Source organism: Cetorhinus maximus, chromosome 27, assembly GCF_964194155.1.
Source record: "Cetorhinus maximus chromosome 27, sCetMax3.hap1.1, whole genome shotgun sequence".
Lineage (NCBI taxonomy): Eukaryota > Metazoa > Chordata > Chondrichthyes > Lamniformes > Cetorhinidae > Cetorhinus > Cetorhinus maximus.
In genome coordinates, this window is record NC_135905.1 from 27947922 (window position 1) to 27963866 (window position 15945).

A 15945-nucleotide genomic window follows, 5' to 3' on the forward strand; every position below is an offset into this window, starting at 1 on the left:
GACCTCCCATCTCCAATTGCCCCTCCCAATCAGACAACCTTTTGATTTCCATCTCTGGTAATTATTAAAAAGTGTTCAAAGAATTATTTTTTAAAAATCACAATTTGTTTTCATGCTCCAATGATTGTTCTCCTTGGGTGCTGCATGCATCGGTGTCCAGGGGGTTAATTGTCCACTCCTGGTGACTCCTGGGCAATTCTGGAGAGCTGGCAACATTGGGTGAGGCTTCAGACCATTTAACGTTGAATCGCTTCTGTTGCAATGGGAAAGTAAAAGTCTACATGAGTATATTTTTCCAGCAGTGATGAATTTCTAAAGAGGAGAAGCGAATGTTTGGTACGTGTGATTTTTTTGCAAGCAGTATTTGAGGTGGGACACTGAGTGTGCTGCACCAAACTCCTGCCCTGCTCCCCTGCATGAGCATTTTGTGTTCCGAAGTGACATTTCAAAGCATTTCTCCTTCTTAAAACAAAATAATCATTTCTCTCTGGTGGAATTATTATAATTGTGAAAACAAAGGTCCAAGGGTCCAGTTCCCATCGTTGGCGACCTAACCCTAGCTTTGCTGCCTCTAATTTGTGAACTGAAACTTTTGCTGACACACAGTAAATCCCACACTGTGCTTCTTTCAGGGTTTACCAGATACAGACAAGCTCACTATCACATCTGTCATCAACCCTGATCCCATGCCAGGTGGAAGATCCTTCTAAGGCTGAGCCACCTCAGTTTGGATGCACTACTGGAGGGAGTTAAGCTATTACTGGGCCAGAGAGCATGGTGGACACAAGCTCATGTGTACATCTGCAGCCAAGAAAGTGACATCTCACAGGGGACCAAAGAGAGAGATGATATTTAAACAGGACAAGATAAGCTTACATATCAATACAGTAAGATACAGTGGGAGAAAATGGGTTCAGGATTGCCGAGGACAATGGTGAGCAAGCCTTTCGATTCCAACAGCCCTGCCTCTCCTCCATCTCTCCATTGGTCACCAGACATGCCCACCTTCACAGCCAATCAGAAAGCCAACAAGCTCTTCAGTACCTGATTAAATGATCCCTGTGCAGTAAAACTCTATGGCATCCCAAGAAAATTCAAGTTACAAAATGGGGGAATTTCTTTGCTGCTATAGGTGTCAGTGTGTGCCAGTGAAAACTGGCACTTGCTCGGTACCTAGGCCCCACTTGCACCAAGATCTAACCCTAATTGGCAAGTCTACCTGTGTCATTCAGCAGTACTTAGTGCTGTGGACCGGGGAGAGGCCAAACTGATGGGTTTTTTTGACAGACTTGCATTTATAGAGCACCTTTTGCAACCTCATGTTGTCACAAAGCACCTTCCAGCTAATGAAGTATTTTTGAAGTGTAGTCAGTGCCGTAACATGGGAAATGCAGGACCCAGTTTGCGCACAGCAAGCTCCCACAAACGGCAATGAGATAATGATCTGATCATTTGTTTTTTGCCATGTTGATCGAGGAATAAATATTGGTCCGGACACTGGGGGGAATCTCTTCACCTGAGAGGGTAGATGATGCCCAGATTGATATGGTCACTTTTGTGGAAGTCAAACAGCCTTTTTCCATCTCGAATAAATTTAAAACTAATCAACAACGACGATCAGGGAAAAATTTTTTTAAAACCATTTATTTTTGTGTTGCTCGCCGTGATTATTCTCCCCAGTGTTGCTCACAGCCTTGTCCTGGAGATTAATCTCTAATTCCTGGACAATCCTGGAGACTTGGCAACTCTGCCCTATTTTAAATAAACAATCTGTCAGCTACTTTAGCAAGGACAAAGTGAATTGACGTGTATGCGATTGCTGTTACACAATGGAACAGAATTACAGGAGACCAGGCTAGTACACTTCTGACAACAGTTCCAATTCTCAGGGTCAGGGTTTTTGGAATTGGCAGGGGGGGAGGGGGCATTTCCGGGACCTTGGCCCCGGTGAATGGGGGAATTGTGTATAGCCTGGAAATTCACTTGGAAACTCAACGCTATTTTGTACAGCCAACCATTGCCGTGAGAATATGGAGCTCACTACCACATGACTGTCTGAAGTCAATAGCATAGATACCTTCGAGGGGAATAGAAGACTTTGTCAGTAGGGTGAAGTGAAGAAGGCTTGAGAGGAACATAAGTGCCAGGATAGACTAGTCGGGATGAAAACAAAAAGCTAAAAGCTACTGCGGATGCTGGAAATCCAAAACAAAAACAGAATTACCTGGAAAAACTCAGCAGGTCTGGCAGCATCGGTGGAGAAGAAAACAGTTGACGTTTCGAGTCCTCATGACCCTTCGGCAGAACTGAAGTATAGTTAGGAGAGAGGTGAAATATAAGCTGGTCTAAGGTGGGGGGCGGGGGAAGAGAGTTTTTTTTTCAATAATTTATATAGATTCTTCTTTTCCCACCTATTTCCATTATTTTTAAATCTACAACTAATACTTTGTTAGTCTTTCCACCCCATCCCCACTAGAGCTGTACCTTGAGTATCCTGCTATCCATTCTTAATTAGCACTTTTCTTAGATAATATCACCACCTTCAACACCTCTTTGATCCTTTTGTCTGTGACATCTTTTGATTATCTTCTCCTATCACTGCTTGCTTATCTCCACAACCACCCCACCCTCAACTTCTCTCTCCCTCCGCCCCCCACCTTAGACCAGCTTATATTTCACCTCTCTCCTAACTATACTTCAGTTCTGCCGAAGGGTCATGAGGACTCGAAACGTCAGCTGTTTTCTTCTCCACCGATGCTGCCAGACCTGCTGAGTTTTTCCAGGTAATTCTGTTTTTGTCGGGATGAATGATCGGTTTCAGTGCTGTAAAATTCCATGGAATCTCAAGCAGCTAAGAGTTACAAAGAAACAGGGGGAACTCTTTGCTGCTTGTGCTGTTTGCAGTTAGAATACAACATCTTGGTCTCACTTCCACCAGGATCTGACCCCAGCTGATAAGTATGCCCGCGTCACACAGCAGCGCTTAGTGCTGTCGGGGGTTGAGTGAGACCAAACTGGTGGGGCTTCTGATGCAGAAGAGAGTCCCGCATTTCTACATGCAGCATCTTTCGCAACCTCTGGATATCTCAACGCTCTGTATAGCCAACAAAGTATTTTTGAATTGTAGTCACCGTTGTAATGCAGGAAATGCAGCAGCCAATTTGCACACAGCAAGCTCCCACAAACAGCAATGTGCTAATGACTAGTAAAGCTGTTGTGTGTGATGTTGACTGAGGGATAAATATTGGGCAGGACACTGGGGATAATTCCCCTGCTCCTCTTCACAATAGCGCCTTGGGGGTCTTTTACATCCACCTGAGGGGGAGACGGGGCGCGGTTTAGTTGGTCACATTAGCTGAGTTTGTACTCCCTCATAGTTTTCCATCGGAAAATTACCTACTTCCTTCCAACCCTACCTATTCTCAGTTGTGATTGGTCATCGTTTCATATAAAAGTGAGCCAACCAGGCAAGTTTGATACAAATATTTGGCAGATATTACACCCAAGTCTGTCACCTGAAGTGTGACCTGGAACATTTTGCTAGACAGGATATTTTCTACAGACTGTGCATTGCTCTATAATGTACACAGGAGGGTCGTAACTATGTGAAAACAGAGTGCCTCTGTTCTGACAATATATCACTGGTCTTCTGTAATATTACAGTGCACCCTTCTCAGGCTAACATCATTAAAGGGCAGTCTGACTGCCAGTAAAACTCCTGCTGGGAAGTTGCGTAAATTGTAAGGATGAAGAAAAAGAAAATATCAGTATATTGTGTTCAAGATGGCAGGATATTCTGGGACCTAGCTGACCTTTGTAAAATGCCCAGCTTTTCATTTTTTGTCTTTTGTGTTGTACCCCGAACCTGCTGAATGCGAATGTCAGGATGCAACGCTCTCCTAGCCTCACTTAACAGGAACATTTTTGCAGCAGCAGCAGGAGGAAGCGGAAGTGAAATAGTTTCATAATGAGATTTGCGAAATCTGTTCCTTTTGCACAGAGTGACAAACTTTGCACGTAATTAACATTATTACAGGGTATTGACTTCAGAGCACAACAGGACCAGGATTAAAACATCTGCCTGGAAGGAAATGGCTTGGCCTCATACCGTTCATTAGAATCTGGGGGATCCATTTGTATCGCTTCCTCATTGGGCTAAAGGGTGTGGAAACAGGCATATCCATGTTTGACTAACAAATACCTGAGTTGTGAATAACAGCCTGCATGGACGTGAATCAGTTCCCTTACAAACAGACAAAAACCTTCAATGCACTTTGAAGAAGACAAAAATCCAATCGTTTCCAGCCGTAGTCAATTCACCACATGTTTCAGAGGGTTGTGGAGGCATTATTTTCAATACAAAAACAAAAATACCTGGAAAACTCAGCAGGTCTGGCAGCATCTGCAGAGAGGAGCACAGTTAACGTTTCGAGTCCGAATGACCCTTCAACAGAACATTATTTTCAATCTTGGTTACTCCCATCTAGATTAGTGTCCTACCAGGTAGTCTGTTCCACTTGTCAATCATTATTGGCTCCACTCACCATGGCTGCACTCATCTATCTAACTAAAAATCTTCAGTTTGATCATTTTTTTGCCTTTTTCTAACTTGAACACCTGTCCTGCTGTCAGAGTTTAGCTTGACGATGTGTTCCTGGATTACCTTTTCTATACAGATTATTATAAATCAGGAGTTGATGCTATCATTCAGATTCAAAAGCTTTACTGTCTTAGACTCCCTTTGTGGAAACGCACACTGATTGCTTTCATTTATAAGCAAATACTCGGAGGTTTTGCATTCTGGTTTTCTGACATGGGGGATCAGCAATGATTGACAAGTGGAACAGACTACCTGATAGGACGCTCGTCTAGATGGGAGTAACCAAGATTGAAAATAATGCCTCCACAACCCTTTGAAACACATGGCAAATGACTATGGCTGGAAACTATTGGATTTTTGCCGCCTTCAGAATGTATTGAAGGTGTTTACCTGTTTGTAAGGGAATTGATTCATGTCCATGGACCCTGCTTCTCTATTACAAAACAAAAACCTGGAAAAACTCAGCAGGTCTGGCAGCATCGGCGGAGAAGAGCAAAGTTGATGTTTCGAGTCCTCGTGACCCTCCAACAGTTCCATGCCTCCAGGATCCAAACTGTCCTCTTTTTCCAAGTTTGGTATCATCTACAAACTTGAGGCCATTTCCCATTGAGCTTCTGATGTTGAAAAGTGCCCTGTTTCAGATTGTGTGCTTTTACTTTACCAGTAATTTAGTGTCTCTTCAGGGAAGTTCCCCTTCAGCAGCGGAGAGTACAGCAGCGCTCGGGCAGCTGGTTCCATTTTACAGCAGGAGCTGCAAACTCATTCAAGGATCAACGCCTTCAGAATACAGGTTCAGCTGAAAGTGTGAAATGTTCTAGACTTGTCAGTGTCTAAATAAAATGAATACAGACCTACAAAATCAGAAACAAGGAGCTGAATAAAAATTGCAACACAAATGGGTCATTCAACCCAACGACATGAACCATAATCTTCATTCCATATGCCATATATTCTTATTCCCACTATCCTTCAACCAGCCATCCAACCCTTCATGTATATTAGTATAGCCTCTGCTTCCATCACATATTGCATTTCAGAGATTTGTAATCCTCTGTGTAAGATTCCTTTCCCCTACTCTCTAAGCTCCCCTAAAGCTCTTGCATATAACCCTTACATCCCCTTGGTCTAGACCCTGTTTTTCCCCCCACCCCACCACACCCCTAACCCAACTCGGCCATTGGAAGCAGCCTGATTTTTATCTTCTCCGTCCCATCTCTTCATCATTTTAAACATCTCCACAACAACAACAGCAATTTGCATTCATTTCTACCCGAGGCACTTCACAGGATTCGCAAAATTTGACACCGAGCCACATAAGGAGATATTAGGACAGGCTTGGTCAAAGAGGTAGGTTTTAAGGAGCGTCTTAAAGGAGAAGAGAGGCAGAGAGGCTTGGGGAGGGAATTCCAGAGTTTGAGGCCTAGGTAACGGATCCAGTTTCTGGGAGGTAACACCGCAGTATGGTTATCATGTTAAATCTAAGTGCTGTGCCCACAAGCCTCCAACACCTTGGCTAATATTAGAAACTCATCATGTGAACAGTCATTTTGTTTATCTGTTCCAATAATCTGTTCAGTGTCAAATTGTGTTGTGATAACACACCTGTGAAGAACCTTGTGATGTTTTGCTATGTTGCAGGGCGCTATACAAATGTAACTTGTTTTTGTTAAGAATGGAGTACCCTGGGGTAAGAAACACTGCAACCGTCCTTGTACTTAACCCCCTTTTGCAGAAGCATGATACACATCTAGCTGTTTTAACACTTGCCTCGGACTCGGTTTCCTGTACATCTGCATGTTTATCCTGGCAGCCACTGGGTCTCTGACTGCCAGGGTTATTTATCTCTTTGGCCTCCACACATGCAGTCCTTCAGCATTAAGCAGCCACATCACTTCAGACTTTAGAGCAGTTAGCCAAGAGTTTCTGACGCACTGTTTCCCATCCCCACCCTTCGCGGCCTCTGACAGCCAAGCCTATAGTGGGCCAGGGAGTACACAGAATGGGTAATCAGCTGCGGATTGTGAAGATTGGATACTTGGGTAAGGTTTCTGTCCACAGACCTTTAGGGAATTTTCACAGGAGGTGGACAATGAGTGCGGCCGATTGGTCGCATTAATTTTTTTAAAAGTTCAACAGATCTTCTTAAATTAAGTCCTTGGAGGGCGTGGAGATTGAGGATTGTGGGAGGTTATTCCAGACTTTAATAGACCTCAGGGGAGGGGTGGGATGGAAGGAGTTAGCAAAGGAAGCACACTGGGGCTGCAGATTGGAAACTCTTCGAGCTTGGTCACTTTTGGGCTTGATGTACTGCTCAGAAATATTTAATTGTTGATTCAGGATTTTAGAGAGGCACATCAGCCAGTGGGCCTTTCTCCCTTCCTGGAGACTGTGCCAACCTAGCCATGGGACCAACTGGGGAGGCACTGGTGCCTCACGTTTAGCTGTTTGTATCAAGGCGAGCTGCCTGGCACTGAAGTTCCTCAGAGGGTAATGTTTTTAACAGTATATGGGTCCCAAGCAGCTATGCGGCCCCCGAGGTGTGATCAGTCTAGTGTTAGGTGCAGCATTTCATTCACTGTGGTTGTGGAGTGGTGGAACTTGCGTTTCACGAAGCAAAGCACCCCAGGGATGCTGTGGAAGCTGCAAGTGGAAGTTGACTTTGTGCATGTTCAGGGGTTCAGGTGTACATCACCTGGGCATCCACAAAAATCCCCCCCTCCCCCCACCATCCCCCCTCCAAAGCCTTTTTTCCCCTTGATCCACAGACCTCCCAAAAATTCTACCCGGAAACCTTGTCAATCTTTTGATGGTGAATGTTCATTCTAATTACAGCGTAGGCAAGAGTATTGCTGTTTATCTTTGCCAAAAGTACAGGAACTGCACATTTATCTTCAGTCGCACATTGGAGGGGATAGGCAATAGAAACCAAAAAATACATTTTCAAATTGGAGTGCAGGAAAAGAGAGATTGGAAGGTTTACTCTCAAAAACCTTCAAACCTGGCAAGGCATGGTGAGAAGACTGAATTTCAAAAAAAATGCAGATGGAACCTTTGACTTTATAAATACAAGCATAGAGTACAAAAACAAGGAGATTTCAATATTGACAGTGAGGATTACAGAGCCAAGACAGATGGATAAAGCTGAAATATAGATCAGTCATGATCTAATTTTTAAAAAAAATTTGGCCAGGGGCTGTTGGCATCACTGGCAAGGCCAGCATTTGTTGCCCTTCCCTTATTGCCCTTGGGAGCAGTCAAGAGCCAACCACATTGCTGTGGGACCAGAGTCACATGTAGGCCGGACCAGGTAAGGATGGCAGATTTCCTTCCTTAAAGGACACTGGTGAAGGTTTTTATGACAATCACTGGTAGTTTCATGGTCACCATTATTGATTCCAGATTTTTTAAAAATTAATTGAATTTAAATTCCACCAGCTGCCATGGTGGGACTGGAACCCATGTCCCCAGAGCGTTAGGCTGGTGTTATGAACAATGTATGATTTTAAGTTGAATTTATATATATTTATTAAGAAAGGTGAATAAAAAAGGTTTCAGTTTGACTTAGGTTTTGTTTATGAACCTTGGTGCCTGGGAGCCTGGATAGACTTATCACTGAAAGGTTTCAGGTGTGTGTGTGTATATATATATATATATATATACATATATGCATTTTTAATGAGGCCTTAAAACCTCTAAAGTGAAAGAGATGGGTTAAAAGAGGTTGAAAATTCATCTGGGGGGAAAAAAACACAAAGTAGAAAAAGCTTACTGTTGCCTAGCGACAGTGATCCAAGGACACAGACACAGAAAAGACAGGAGTTAAGAGAGGAAAGTTCATTGTGTGTCGGAGAGAGAAGACAAGGATGCTAAGCTCTCTGAGAAGAAAAACTGCAAGACTGGTGGGAACAGTAGCTAACTGAATAATCAGCTATGGGACTGGGTAAAGCGATCAGTTTAGCAGAGGTGCTGCTGGAGGACTATTTAAGGAACTCATTTGTTTGCTCTGCAGTTGGAGAAACAGTGGGCAGAATTTTGCCCTTGGTGGGCGTGCAGGCCCCACCGGCTCGGCGGTGGATGGACAGCCGACCCCCGCCACCATTTTGAGTGGGCGGGCCAATTAAGGCCCGCCCAGCGGCCTTCCCAACAGGAAATGCTATGCGCTTCCTGTGCGGGGGACGGGGGGGAGGGATTCCCCATCTGTCAAAGTGCACACTGCTCCCTGAGGCAAAGTCCTGTCTCCGGGAGATTAGTGACAGTCTAAAAAGCTTTAAAAATAGAAAAATAAAAAGATTATTAACATGTCACACGAGATGGGACATGTTAATAAATATAACATTTATTAAATATAATATAACATTTATTAAAGTTTTCAAAAACGGACATGAAACCTCATCCCACCGGTGGATGAGGTTTCATGTATTATTAGAAGCCCGCTGGGGCTCCTGGCCTGCCCACCAGCCTTAAGGTTGGACAGGCAGCTCCTTTACTTACTTTAATGATCCTGTCAATGGCCTCAATTAGCCATTGACAGGTCAGCGGGCGGACCAGCTGATTTCGCTGTCCGCCCACCTTCCTGAAAATTTAAAGGGACTGGGATGACGTCGGGGGTTCCTCCCAATGTCACCCCGCGTCATTTTCCCATCGGCGAGTGGGCCCCACCCCCAAATCGCCAACGGGAAAATTCTGGCCAGTGAGTTTGGAGTGCAGTTTTTGGGTGTTTTGGGGAGAGACCACGAGTTGGGTGAGAAGCATCAAGTGAATGCCCAGGAATTCACTGGAAGAAGACTGTTTGCAACCGTGCCAGTCCCAAGCAACAAGTCTTTTTGTATCAAATTAGTGGTAACTCTTCACTGTTTTGCGTGTCTGGAAAGATATTACTCGGGTAAAGGAATAGCGTGAGTTTAAAGAGCCTTCTTGTGTTTGTATTGAGATCTTTCCAACCTTTTTATCTGGTGTAATATAGTTCACTTTTCTTGTTTAAATAAATATTTTATTCTTTGTATTAAAAGTTCATCAGCAGGCTCCTGTAAATTTTTTTCTGTCATTTTCCTCCACTGTTTCCCCAAAAAAAAAGCTAGGATCTATCAAGCCAGGTTTCACTCTGGGATCGGACTTGTCCAGTGTAAACAGCAGCTGGGATCGTAACACTGGGCCTCTAGTTTACTAGTTCAGTGACATTCCGACCACACCAGCATCCCCACCCACCCCCTCCTAACCTGAAAGGCAAAACAAGCTGGAAGGACTGAATGACCTGTTCCAATACAAAAGCCAAATACTATGAATGCTATAAATCTGAAAGAAAAATCTGAAAGAAGATGCCAGAAATGCTCAGCAGGATTTGGCAGCAGCCATGGAGAGAGAATGAAACTCAGCATAAGGTCAAGGAAAGCACTTTGTGTTTCAATTAGTGTTTTACTCCATATTGAGTTCAACAATTTCAGATCGTAAATCCTGCCCCCATTTTGCTTCATTTTTCTTTGCGTTTTGATCTTAATATTATTTTCCTCTTGTTTTCGCTTGCGGACAGCAGCTGTTTGCTATCCTGCCGTTCACACCTCTTGACAAGGCTCTTTGTTTCTTTTCTGTCCCATTACCTCTCCCTTTGGCTCTGCCATCAACTCTTTTTTTTTTAATCGTTGAACTTCCCCTTTCTTTCACTCTATCACAGACCTTTCCTTTTTGTTCATTTTTAAACCCTTCCCCATTTCACTGGGTTAGAAACCTAGTACATCTCTAACTTTTCACAATCCCGATGAAAGGTCGAAGACCTGAAACATTGGGCTGAATTTCTCCCCCTCCCCTGTCGGGAGGGGTTGTGCGGGGGTGGGCGGGCGGGAGCGAGCACGAACCCGATCGGAGCCCCCAATCGGGTACGCGCCACCGTTTTACATCGGCGGGCCAATTAAGGCACCGCCCAGCGTGACGCTCGCCCGGAAGCGCCGTGCGCTCCCTGTGCGGGCAGGGTAGAGGGGAGGGGATTCTCTGAGTCCAGGCCAGCGCCCTTTCACGCACATGGACACGAAAGAGTGCGGAAAACCCCCTGAGGCACAGAGGTGCCTCGGGAAGATTTGTTTAAGGTTCAAACCTTTAAATAAAGACGTGTCCCCTCATGTGACAGTTTCACATGAGCTGGGTCACGTCAAGGAACATTCACTCAAAAATTTATTTAATTTATAAACACTTCATGAAGCCTCATCCCGCCCGTGGATGAGGTTCCATGAAAAATGCCAAGGCCGCCTGGGCTCTTCGCCTGCTCCCTCGCCGACCTTAAGGTTGGACGGGCAGCTCAGTTAATTGATTCAGTTAAGTTTTAAACAGGCCTTTGACAGTTCGGTTGGCCTGCATCCGATTTAGCTGCGCGCCTGCCAAACTGAAAGTCTAAATTATGCGCCCCCGACTTCACCGCGCGTCATTTTATGCGTCGGCTAGCAGGCCCAGCCCCTGCTCACCGACCGGAAAATTCTCCCCCATTATCTCTGTCTCACCCTCTCTTCCAGATGCCGCCTGACCTCCTGAATATTTCCAGCATTTTCTGTTTTTATTTCTTCCTCTTCCCCTCTTCCTCTCCCTGTTCCCATGGAAGACAACCAAGCACGAGACATGGTGATGCTGTGTTTGTGGCCTTGGGATGTCCACCGCGGTGGGAAAAACAAACTCGCATTTAGATAGCGCCTTTCACAACCTCAGGATGCCCCAAAGCACTTTACAGTCAACGAAGTATTTTTGAAGGGTAGTCACAGTTGTAACGTAGGAAATTCAGCAGCTAGTTTTGCACACAGAAACTCCCAAACACAGCAGTGTGATAATGATCAGACAATGCGTTTCTGTGGTATTGATTGAAGTATAACTAATGGCCAAAACACTGGGGATAAATCCCCAGCTCCACTTCAAAATAGTGCTGTGGGATAAAAGCAAAATACTGTGGATGCTGAAGATCTGGAATAAAGACAGAAAGTGCTGGAAAAACTCAGCTGGTCTGGCAGCGTCTGCGGAGACAGAAAACAAGTTAACGTTTCGAGTTAGGATTGGGGTCATGCTTGCGGACTGAACGGAGGTGTTCTGCAAGGCTATCACCCAGTCTGCACTTGGCTTCCCATTTCAATTCGCCACCTTGCTCTCATGGTCACATTCCTGTCCTTGGCCTGCTGCAATGTTCCAGTGAAGCCCAACGCAAACTGGAGGAACAGCACCTCATATTCCGATTAGCCACTTTACAGCCTTCTGAACGCAACATTGAGTTCAACAACTTTAGATCATGAACTCTCTCTTCCATTTTGTATGTTTTTTTCCCCTTGGTGCCAGTCTGTATCTTGTTCTCAGGTTTGCTTTCAGACAGCATTGACTTTTATTCTGCTGTTTTGCTTCCAGACAGCTATGACCTTATTCTGCTACGAACACCTACTCTGCACCAATGCTTTGTTCCTTTACTACTACCTTTCCCACTCTTTTTGCCTTTTGTTCCATAACATCTTTGTAATTTAATCTCCCCTGCCCTCTGACCTATCCCTGACCTTGCTTTTTTGCTCCACCTGACAGTCTCTCCCCCCCCCTCCCTTTTTCAACAGCATAAAACCCATCACATTTCTGCCTCTCTTCAGTTCTGAAGAAGGGTCAAACAGACTCCAAACATTAACTCTGTGTCTCTCTCCACAGATGCTGCCGGACCTGCTGAGTTTTTCCAGCACTTTCTGTTTTCAGTGCTGTGGGATCTTGTCAGTTGGACATACGAGGCCTTGGTTGAACCTCTTATCTGAAAGACTGCACATTTACTAGTGCCGCTGCCCTGCCCAGTACTACACTGGAGCATCAGCCTTGTGAAGTGGGCCGTAAAACCTGTACCTCCTGACACACAAGCAAGCTACCAACTGGGCCATGTTGACACAGCAATTGTTGAGGGGCACAACTTCTCTCCCAGGGTCAGAAAATATAAGGGCTTTCTGGTAGGGGTTGTTGGATCTATCCAGTTATAAAGAAAGGCTTCTCTTTCTCTCTCTCTTATTATTTTTCTCACTTGCAGTCTCTTTCTCTCAGTCTTTCCCTGATTTGCCTCTTTGTTCACTGTTGATTTCTTGTCTTTGATTAGTGGATTAGTTAAGAAGGGGATCTTGTCGGACTTAAGTGAAAATAAACAGAAACGAGTTATAAACGTAAGAAATAGGAGCAGGAGTAGGCCAGCTGGCCCCTTGAGTCTGCTTGGCCATTTGATAAGATTATGGCTGATCTGCTACCTCAATGCCACCTTTCCAACTTACCCCCACATTCTTTGGTTCCCTGAGAAAATCTATCGATCTCAGTCTTGAATATACTCAACAACAAGCCTCTGAACCAGAGATTCCAAAGATACGCAACTCTGAGCGAAGAAATTTCTCCTTATCTCAATCTGAAATGGCTGACCCCTTATCCTAAGGCTATGACTCTTAATTTTAGACTCTCCAGGCAGAGGAAACAACAAATCAACATCAACCATGTTGATAAGAACGTGAGAACCAGATATTTTTGCTAAACCAGAGGCAGAGAAGAAACGAAAGAAAGAACTGTGTGTGGTGCACACAGGCCATGATTGGAACAGTCTGGTGTGAAATCAACTCTGACCAAGAGGGAGAGTCCTCAGTCTGGCAGAGATGACTAGACTGGGTGAGGAGCAGACTGAAATTTTGAAGAGGAGGACTGGCCACTGACTTTCACCTCTGACACGTCAAGTTTGTCCATGGCCTCCTGGAGTTTGCCTTATGGATTCCTGGAGTTTTTCTTGATGATTGGTCTGGTGGATAATTCAGGCATGGATGGGTTTGAGGCTTTTCTTACTTATTGAAGTGGATCAGGGTTTGCAGGAGAGCCTGTGGGAGTTTGTTATTATCTATAGAGGGTTCTCATCTGGACTGGAAACCAGTGAGGGGAAGTTCATGGGTTACGGTTGTATCTTTGCTACCTTTGTCATGGGACAAACATGAACTTGTTTGGGAATGAGAGGCAATTTTCAGTTTTGGTTCCTGTAGAGAACTTTCCAGAGTGTTGCTTTTCATTTAGCTTTAACCCCCTGGCAAAGTTTCATTTTGGCCCTGTAGAAAGTGTATTCCCCTATAGGAATAATTTACACCTCTATAAATGTGGCAGAAGCTTTCTTCTGTGTATAAACTTTTTTTTATTCATTCATGAGACGTGGCCATCGCTGGCTAGGCAGCATTTATTGCCCATCCCTAATTGCCCTTGAGAAGATGCTGGTGAGCTGCCTTCTTGAGCCGCTGCAGTCCATGTGGTGTAGGTACATCCACAGTGCTGTTAGGAAGGGAGTTCCAGGATTTTGACCCAGTGACAGTGAAGGAACGGCGATATATTTCCAAGCCAGGGTGGTGAGTGACTTGGAGGGGAACTTGCAGGTGGTGGTGTTCCCATCTATCTGCTGCCCTTGTCCTCTAGATGGTAGAGGTCGTGGAAGGTGCTGTCGAAAGGGCCTTGGAACCAACCCTTCCGATCTCACCCTGAGTTATCATGATCTTGCTGGAATGGGTGACAGAAGCAGATTCAGTTGTAACTTTCAAAAGGAAATGGAATATATACTTGAAAAGGAAAAATTTGCGGGGCTAAATTTAAAAGTGCACCAGCAGATAAGATCGGAGATTGCAAAAATGGTAAAAAGACCAAGTTAAAGGCTGTGTCTGAAAGCACGTAACAATTGTAACAAAACAAATTAATTGACAGCTCAAATAGAAATAAATATGTATGACCTGATAGCCATTACAGAGACTTGGCTGCAAGGTGACAATGGCTGGGATCTGAATATTCAAGAGTACTTGACATTTTGGAAGCAGAAAACTAGGAAAAGTTGGAGGGAGTAGCTCTGATAATTAAGAATGGCATTAGTGCAATAGAGAGAGATGACTTTAGTTCTAAAGATCAAGATTTGGAATCAGTTTGGGTAGAGATAAATAGTAAAGATAAGAAGTCACTTGTGAGAGTGGTTTGTAGGCTTCCTAATAGTAACCACACTGTAGGACAGGGCATGCAGAAGAAATAAAGGGGGCTTGTGAGAAAGATATGGCAATAATCATGGGTGATTTTAATCTACATATGGACTGGGCGAATCAGATTGGCAAAGATAGCCTGGAAGATGAGTTCATAGAGTGTTTTCTGGACAGTTTCTTATAGCAGTACATGTTAGACCCAACCAGAGAGCAGGCTTTTCTAGATCTGGTAGTGTGAAACAAGAGGGATGAATTAATAACCTTAGAGTAAAGGCACCCCTAGGTAGCAGTGATCATAACATGATTGAATTTTGCATTCAGTTCAAAGGAAAGAATGGTAGGTTTAAGACTAGTGTTTTAAACTTTACAGGAACATAGGATTTAGGAGCAGGAGTAGGCCATTCAGCTGTTCAAGCCTGCGCTACCATTCAATAAGATCATGGCTGATCTGGTTGTGGTCTCAACTCCACTTTGCTATTTGTCCCCCATAACCCATGACTCTCTTGTCTATCAAAAATCTGTCTAATTCTGCTTTGAATAAATTCAATGATCCAGCCCCCACTGCTTTCTGGAGTAGAGAATTCCAGAGACTAATGATCCCTTGAGCAAAAAAATTTTCCTTCTCTCCGTCTTAAACAGTAGACATCTTATTTTTAAACTGTGTCCCCTGGTTCTAGTCTCTCCCACAAGAGGAAATGTCCTTCTGCTAGCCACCTATCAAATCCCCTCAAGATCTTTTGTTTCAATAAGATCACCTCTCATTCTTCTAAACTCCAATGGGTATAGGCCCAACCTGTTCAACCTTTCTTCATAAGATTGGCCCTCTTACTAGGAATGAGTTGAATGAACCTTCTCTGAACTGTTTCTAGTGCAATTATAGCTTTTTCAAATAAGGAAACCAAAACTGTACACAGTACTCCAGATCTGGTTTCACCAAGGCCCTGTACAGCTGCAGTAAAACTTCCCTACTTACATATTCCATTCCCCTCGAAACAAGCAGCCACACCCCATTTACCTTCCTAATAACTGTACCTGCAGACTAACTTTTTGTGCTTCATGTGTCAGCACACTCAGATCTCTCTGTACCACTGAGTTCTGAAATCTCTCTCCATTTAAAGTGCAAACGGCTTTTCTGTTCTTCCTGGCAAAGTGTACAAGTTCACATTTTCTCACATTATACTCCATCTGCCAAGTTTTTGCCCACTCGCTTAACCTGTCCATATCCCTTTGCAGACTCTCTACCTCCTCTTGACAACTTACTTTCCTACCTATCTTGGTGTTATCAGCAAATTTAACTACCATAGATTCTGCCCCTTCGGCCCTTATCCAATCATTGATATAGATTGTAAATAGTTGACGCCCCAGCACTGATCCCTGTGGCCC

General features: G+C 44.3%; 1 protein-coding gene across 1 annotated transcript in view; it reads left to right on the forward strand.

Moving 5' to 3' along the window:
• The window catches only part of cdh23 (cadherin-related 23), a 701272-nt gene that overhangs the window by 591033 nt on the left and 94294 nt on the right, over positions 1–15945 (forward strand). The gene's annotated exons all lie outside the window — the stretch shown is intronic.